This window comes from Adiantum capillus-veneris, chromosome 24 (assembly GCF_014529385.1).
Source record: "Adiantum capillus-veneris isolate H3 chromosome 24, ASM1452938v2, whole genome shotgun sequence".
NCBI lineage: Eukaryota > Viridiplantae > Streptophyta > Polypodiopsida > Polypodiales > Pteridaceae > Adiantum > Adiantum capillus-veneris.
The window spans coordinates 67,429,802-67,438,352 of NC_140954.1; the positions used below are offsets into that span (position 1 = coordinate 67,429,802).

The following is an 8,551-nucleotide window of genomic DNA, read 5'->3' on the forward strand; positions in this document are numbered from 1 at the left end:
TCCTTCGCACAAGAGAAAATTACTTCTTTGAAAACTTTCCACTTGCATTCTAATGTTGGGCTCCCTTGATGCTCTATCATGCTTAACATTTGGTCCACCATATCAGCATATATAAGTGCTCGTTTGAAGTCTAGACGTAGGTACAAATGATTCACATCATGATTGGAGGCTACATGCTCGGGCCGTTTACCACACTTGAGGTCAATACATAACATCCTATGATCCGATTCCGGATTCCATTCACCAAGTGTAAAGCTTTGTATGCATTCTAGAGTGGCTTCTGAGAACAACATATAGTCAATCACGCTAGCACCATTGTGCTTTCTACATGTAAAGTCATTGGTGCCTTGCCATAGAGATACACCATTTGCAATGAGCATTCCGGTACTATTGCACATATGTAGAAGTGACTTTCCATAGTGATCCACTTCTTTTGCATCATTAGAACTTCGATTATACATGTATGAGTCATCCACTCTTCTTGATACATGCGGCATGTCAACTTGTTGTGTGTCGTGTTGTAACATATTTGTGCGAGCATTCATGTCTCCAAAAACAATGACTTCACCTTGATTCTTGTAATAAGCAATGTCTTCCTCTAGTTCAACAAAGGGCTGATCTCTATCCATATTCAAGCGAGCATAAAAGTTGGAGTCATAGTGAGGAATGTAGCAGCCGGCCACAAACATGACTTGACCATTTGGTGGGCTGATTTTCAGCCATAAGTAGCGTTTATACTTATCTTCTTTGACAATGGAAACATCTTTCAAACCCTTTTTGGTCATACATGCTATGCCTCCTTGGCCTCTTCGTTGCTTTGCATTTTTGGCCCACATCAAAGAATGTACATCGTATTTGTCAAATCCAAGAATTTGTTGCGCATCATGCTCCCATGTTTCGACAAGAAGTATCACATCGGAGTCATTGGTAAGCTCATCAATGCCAATTCCCGCATTCCATGGATACCCGTTACAATTCCAAAAGCTTATTCGCAAGCGTGAGTTGGTCTCATAGATCATGTGTCCCTATTTGTTGGGTGGACTTGCATCCTCCTCAAGTGCCTTTTCTTCTTGAGATGATACCTTAACCTTCTTGCTTCTTTCCTCGTATGCTTTGCGACGTACATTTTGTTGCATAAGAGTGCGATCCTCATATACATTACAACCCGTTCCTTTGAGGTAGATCCAACCATTGTCAAGGATGATCTTTCTCTTTACCTCATCAGCCATGGTACATACAATAGGTCTTTCTCCCGAGCGAGGGACTCCTTGTTTTCCAACTCGATGTGCACCATAAGCCATGATTCCTGACATGCCAAAGTGTGTAGCAAAAAACTCTTCAATAGCAACCGCAAGAGATTGGGGTGTTTCCATGCTTTCCTCCTTGATTCCACGAATGACGATGTTCTTTGAGCGTTTTGTCGTTCTTGCAATTCTTGAGTGTCCACATTCTCTACATTCTTTGCTTGGACAACGGCTTGCGTGATAGGAGATGTAGAAACCACATTATCCTTACATATATCCCCATGATTTGGATGCATTTCTCATCTCACATACATCATGTCGTATTGTATCTATCGTTTCCTCTTTCAATACATGATCACTCTCAACTTTGCTCAAGCGCTCTTTCACTACATTCATGTCCACAAGAGAGCGTTTACATTCTTGAACTTCATTCTCAAGATGCATCAAGCGCGTTGTTTGCATTTCAAGAACCTTCTTGAGGTGCTCATTCTCCACAACGAGAACTCTTAAAGTACCATTTTCCATTGCAAGTGCGCGCAACTCTTCACCTTGCTTGTTGACGGTTTCTTGTAACGAGATCAAGTAAGCCATGATCATTGCTTCCGTTGTTGTAGACGATGTGGTTGGATTAGCATCCAAATTCCTTGGAGATTTTGCATCATTCTCCATGGCGAGTGTGGCTTTTCCACCCTTGCGAGTTTTGTCTGACATTGCCTTCAAGTCGGCAACAAAAACGCAAAGTTTTGACAGTTTTTTCAGTTCTGAGATGCTGTTACAGCAAAGCCTTCCATTACACAGAAAAATTCTGTCTTTACATCAATGCGTAGAGGGCTTCGTGCTCTTCGATTGAGGCTATAGATCACCTAAATCGGAGTTCGGATGAGCAAGTTATGGTCAAAAGAGTGAACTGCTGTCTACTAGGTCAAAAAACGGCTGTGTGTGTGAGAGAGAGAGAGAGAGAGAGAGAGAGAGAGAGAGAGAGAGAGAGAGAGAGGGAGGGAGAAATGGAATGTCATAATAATCAATATCTAATTCTCCTAAATGATTTTCTCATGTTAAACTGATCATTGAATAGGGGGAAGTGCCAGGGGAGAAAAAGCTAGAATATTGGTTAAGCTGGCAGACCTGCCATAGTAGGGATCCAAAGGAGGGAAAATAGGGATCCAAAGGGGGGGCCATCTACAAAAGAGAAATGTGCAACGGGCTTAAAAGACCCTAGGGTTCAGCCCATTAAGACTTCCAAATGCCAAGGTTCCAAATTCAAAGGTTGTGTCCAAAGGTCAAAGCTTAGGAAATTTGGATGCTTTGTGTGTGTCCCAAAAGTCTTCAACCATCCCTACATAGGAGGGGGCGAGCCCTAGAAGTAGGAGATGAGAGAGAAACTCACACACACACACACAAGATCCCTTTACACAAAGGGAATGAGGGACGCATGTCAGCTCCCTAGCCCAGATGCCCACAAGGTGTATTCAATTCCTATTGGATGGCCTTGGAGGTGGACCAATGAGAATTAAGCTAGAGTAAATCCAGTTTAATTAATTTAAAAACACATAATAAAAGAACCAATAAGAATTAAGCTCTCTATAAGACTATTGGATAGTCTCCCAAGGGGTCCAATGAGCATTCAGCAGCCCAATGGCTTGCCTGATTCCTATTGGCCAGGAGGCAAAGAGGTCCAATGAGAGTTTAGTTGAATTAAATAATTACCTAAAGCTCTCACAAAAGGGGAAAGGGGGACACATGTCAGAAGGCTATCACTTATGCTGCTTAATTTCCATTGGCTAAGCCAGGGGAGGTCCAATAGGGCTGTAGCATGAGCATTTAGCAAGGGGGATCGACCAAGAGAGAGAGGGGGCTGATTTTTGCAAGGCATTATCACACACACACTCACACAATCTCATGTGTGAAGCAAAGAAGTCTCTCTCTCCTTCTCAAGCTTTAATGGAAAGCTTACCACCTACTCCAAGCTTGTGAGAAGGGAGGCCTACACCAACAACTCTTGGCTTTGTGATGCAAATCCAACCAAGAGCCAAGCTTCAATGCATGCTAATCTCCTCTACCATGCTAATTACTAAGCTAAGCTATGCTAATACGAGTGATTATGTGAGGAGATGTACATCTTTCTTGTAAGAATACTCCTTCTTCCTCTCAATCTACTCTCATACCCCGCTAGCTCTCACCATCTTCGAAGGTGTGTGAGGTCTTGGGTCTGAGACCGTGAGGGAATTGATGTTGTGTTTGATAAGTGTTTTGCTTAATGCATGAAGTTCCCATCTTCATTGCACTAGCTAGTATTGAAGGAACACAAAGAATTGTATTGTAAAATGTCTCTCTTGATGGGAGAAACCATAATACAAAGCCTTTTGGAGGGGGGACCGGCTGTCAATTGCTTAATTTCTCTCTCTTTTGAAGTATTGTTCATGCTATCTAACTAAGTGTTATACTTTTTGTTGCTCTCTCCACCCAAGCACTCTTGTTATTCTCATTAGGAAGATATTCTAATAAAATGCTCACTATGTTCATGCTATTTTCCGCTACACACAAGTTACTAGACCATTAAAAGTTACATGGAATGAAATGAAATGTTATATTAACGTGTGTGACTCTAGTACAATGTCAAGGGAGCATAAACATAAAAATAAACGAGGGCACCTAGAGTGTGTAGAGATATAAATAGGCTGAAGGCATTAGGGTTCCGTTGCAAGGGAGCATCAGCATGCAGCCAATAGGAAACATGCAGTAGAACTGCATGAGTGTTCAAATCAGTCTTGGCTCGCTCTAGAAGGATGTGTGCATTTTACGTGCACAGGTGTTTCTTTTAATACAAATATATTTTGTTGGCAACGTGTTTAGAGAGTTGCAATATGGAATGTACTTGAGCTTCAACAATCTCAATGGTACTAGTTTTGTCGAGCCAGGTTTAACCTCAACACTAACCTTATCTTCTCCATTGCTCCAAAATGTGAGTTCCTCAAGCCTTGGCAATTGATCGCCAGCTTTCACAAGGTTTGTCCCTAGCCCACCTACTAAATTGTGCACTTACTTTTCCAGTCAACTAGCTCATCATGTCTCAAATCTTGCAAATTGAGCACAATTAGCCACCCTACGTTTGGGACTCCTTCCAACCTGTCATCTTTGTAACTTCTTGTATATTTTTCAATCTCAAAACTTGGAGAACATTAATATTTCTCCCTTCAATATTGCTCAAATGTAGGATCATGCTATGCAGTCTATTTGGATGAGGGCAGCTATACTTTGATTTGTACTACTTCTACTGCACTTCGAGATCTATATGCATACATGCAAATGATGCATTGATTGACCTACAATACACAAACATTATGCTCACAAAGCTAACACATATGTGCACGTGTGCAACTCGTGTACTGCACCTGGTGTTGAAGCCTAAGGTGTCAAAATTATCAGTTACAATAACTTACAAAGCCTAAGGCGTCAAAAGTATTAGTTACAATAACTTACAAAGGCAACCATCGATGAATTCAAGCTCAACATTCCGTCACCCACATTTGGCAGTTTAACCTCAACACTGACATTATCTTCTCCATTGAGGCTCGCAACCCCACCAAGTAGATCAACCTCTACTACAATGACATGGCCGACTCGCTCCTCTACTCATGCTAGAATTCAAAGGGTACAGAGAGAAGACAGAGCCCAGAGATTATGTGACTTCTTTGGCAGCTTGTCTCTTCGCTTCAAACTGAACTTTACCTCTCACGTCACTCCTTTGGAGAAAAGGAACTCGCGGGAGCCATTAGATTATGTGAAATGTCCTAAGGAGAGGAAGTGGTTGAAAGCCAGTTGTCAAGAAAGCTCACGTCTCACAGATGAATGCTACGGGTGGAGTCAGGGCAACAACTGCTCCATGGGCCTCCTTCAAAGTAGCTCCAATATCAACCCATCCCACAACTTAGGTTGTGATGACGATGGCACTATCTAGATCAGGGGCTCCTACAGGGTTGCCGACACTAGTCGCATCGCCTATAGCATCACATTCTCCATCTCATTCTCTCATCTCTATAGCTAGCAATGCTGGTTGTAATCCTACATCGGATCGGAGCAAAACATTCAAGAATCTATGGATGCTCAACCTCCAACCACTAGTATCACCACCAGAAAAGCGAAGTTCGTGCAGAGGTGAAACACGGTAGGCGAGCAGGGAGGAGGAGCCACACAAACTGGTAGTGCACATGGTGGTGAGGCGGTCCGGGGCGGGCAACAAGAAGAGTGGCCTCTAGACACCCTTCAAGGCTCCCGTGCTGCTCAATGGGGCTGGGGCACAATACAACACAAACCAAAACAACAAACCCACAGCCAAATCCCAACTACACAAGGGACACCACCTAGTTTAAGAGCGAACTAGGACGCAAAAGAGGAGAATCGTTAGAGCAACCCACAAACAAGCAAGGAATTTACACTAACCCTAACACCAATGGAACACTCTCACACACTAAAACACGAGAGAGAGAGAGAGGGAGAGAGATAGTGCTCGGGCTGCTTTGAAACGTATCGGCAATGATCAAGCAAACACAACTATATATTTAAGAAAGAGAGAGAAAGGGGGAGGGGGTGCTTGTTGCATTAATACCTTCTTACAAATCTGTCATGATAAATCAAAGTGAGATTAGTATTTGTTCAACATAGCTTGCGTAAATTTCACCACAACACATCACAAGAAAAGCCATCCCAATCACTGTCTTAAGGCCAGGGGAGTCCTCTCCACCCTGTCGCCCTCTTACAGTATGTGGGATTTATGGCTAGATTGATGACAACACCAGAGACAAGCTATCAAGAACTTAACAAAAAACACCAAGACACTTACGCATCATTGTTGTCCATTACTTCACGTTGGAAGGGAGACAAAGTATCCAAGCTTAGTCCAAATCCACCCTCCTTGATTCAGCAAATGTTGGGCTTACACTAGTAGGAGAAATGATAGATTTCCTACTCTCAATTGAATGATCACTCTCTCTCTTACAATGGCATAGAGTTCCCTTGATAATCCCCTATTACAACATATGCACATGCATAAGACAATGAGCTTCCACTCAAGAGCTCCTTCTAGAGAGGTTGAGCTTGGCTTCTCAAGCTATAGCATAGTGCTCTTTCTTCTCCCCCTTTTGTGCTAGCTACACCCTCCTTTTATAGCAATTTTGAAGGCTAGGGTTACTCCTCTAACCATGGTTGGGTTAGATTTTCAACAATTTATCTAATTTCTTTGCTTGGAATTATCAAGAAGTTGGTGGGGAAAGAGAGAGGAGAGAAATGGAGGTGATAGGACTTTTCATAGTGGGTTAGTGTTAGTATAGTTAGTATTAATCTACAAATGGAATTGGATATTTACAATGGGAGTATCCATGTAGGATACAAATAAGGAAGAAAAACCCTTAAGAGGTAAGAAAAGGTGGATTTCTTACAAGGTTGATGCTCGAAGTGTCTTGAGTAGGGCCAATTTTGACGCTTGTTGACGGTCCACTAGCTTTGACGGTACATTTTTTCTCCACTCTTGACCTTCCTTGAGAGACAAGGTAATTGAAGCTGAGTAATCAACCACCATGATGCTGTCTTTTAAGAGAAGAGGCTGAATTTTGTGGTTTTTTTATAGATATGGGTAAATTGGAGGAGGAAAAATGAGACTAGGTGGTCAATTTTGGAATGGAATTGTGTGTGGGAGGTATGAGTTCACCATGGTCTCTCTTATTCTTCAAGGTTGAGGAGAAGGTGAGTAGGGTGCAGAGAGGAGTGGTGAGAGAGGTGGGGATGATGAGTGGAGAAGTGTGTGTGAAAGAGGAAAATGATAAAGTGGAAGAGAGAGTGTGGCTGCATAGCATGGGAAAACTGGGGTCCACTAATAAAATCATAGCTCCCAGCTCGTAGCTCAAAAAAATATGAAAAAATTTGAGGCAAAAGTTCAGCCCACGAGCTACAAATTTTGTTTGTATCACCTTTTCAAATTCGGAGAGCAAGTGAACTTTAAAAATTCAGCAAAACCGACCGTTTTTTTCCACTGCACAAGGTCCTTGTGGGGTCCTTCTTTGGATGATTCTTTTGAATACCTCCAAGAGTGAGCCCTCCATAGTGCATGTATGCATGCCACCTACCCTTGACCTTATTTGGTAGGTCTATAATTGAAGATATTGTTGAGATTATGATATAAGTGAATAGTACAACTAAGAAAACCAAATATTGAGGGGTCTAAAAAATATGTACATGTCAAATATAAATAATATAAGTGGAAAAAAATATAAAGGGGTCAAAAGAAATCTCTCTCATTATGAGGCTACCATAAAAAGATAAATATTTTTGGTGTTCTAATTTTTTAGAAAAAAAAACAAAATAGATGTAGGAAGGGAAAAATCACAATAGTGAAAGAATATACACATAAATAAAACTAGTTTTTTTGGATTTTTGTTGGGGTGGAGTTACACCAAATATAAGAGAAGCTTACATGAAAATATTTCTATATGGAATAAAGAGTATGAAAAATGGTAAGAAAAAATTGTGGTAATGGTGAGGCAATGTACAGAGCATAAATAGCACACACCTAGGTAGAAATATTTAAATAAATACCAAAATAATTATGAAAAAAATCTTTTATTTAGGCCCTATATACAAAGAAATATTTACATACGCATGGGCCATAATATACTTATATTCTTTATTTTTTTTTATTTTTTTGGCTCAACTAGCCCAATGACTAGCTAATTGAGGGTTTTTTAAGAAGATATGGGAAAAGTCCCGTGACTCACGCACGCCTATGTACAGTGAAATGGTAGGGATAGCCACAGTGTTTGGGTGATTTTGGTAGGGTGAGGTAACTCACTGTGGCAATTACAAAGAGCCGAAAAAGCGGCTTTCAGTGGCAAGGGACAGAAAAGCCCGTGAAAAGAGGCAAAATGGCAGTTGTATACAAGGGTAGCAGTGTGAGCAATGACATGAGTTGGGGCTCCATTTACAGAGTAAACAGTGACGAGGAAGGTGGTACACAGAGCAGAAGATGGCAGTGCAAGAGTGACTGGCTTATGTTTGTAGGCTGTGGGCAGCACAATGGCAAGGTAGAGTTTGAGGAGCAGCGTGAAGTAGCTTCAAGGTTAGGGTTAGCAAAGTTAGGGTTTTGATAGTGTTTAGGGTTAGAGCAACGAGTTGAAGATAGGATTAGGATTTTGGTTGTACGGCAGCTCTCTCTCTCTCTCTCTCTCTCTCTCACACACACACACACACACACACACACACACACACACACACACAAAGAGAAATCCCTATGTTGGTCCAGCTCATGGCGGTGAGAT

At 41.6% G+C, this 8,551-nt stretch overlaps 1 pseudogene; it reads right to left on the bottom strand.

Moving 5' to 3' along the window:
* Positions 1-4,460: 4,460 nt before the first annotated feature.
* LOC147426526 (uncharacterized) lies at positions 4,461-5,454 on the bottom strand (annotated as a pseudogene).
* Between the last annotated feature and the right edge of the window lie 3,097 nt (positions 5,455-8,551).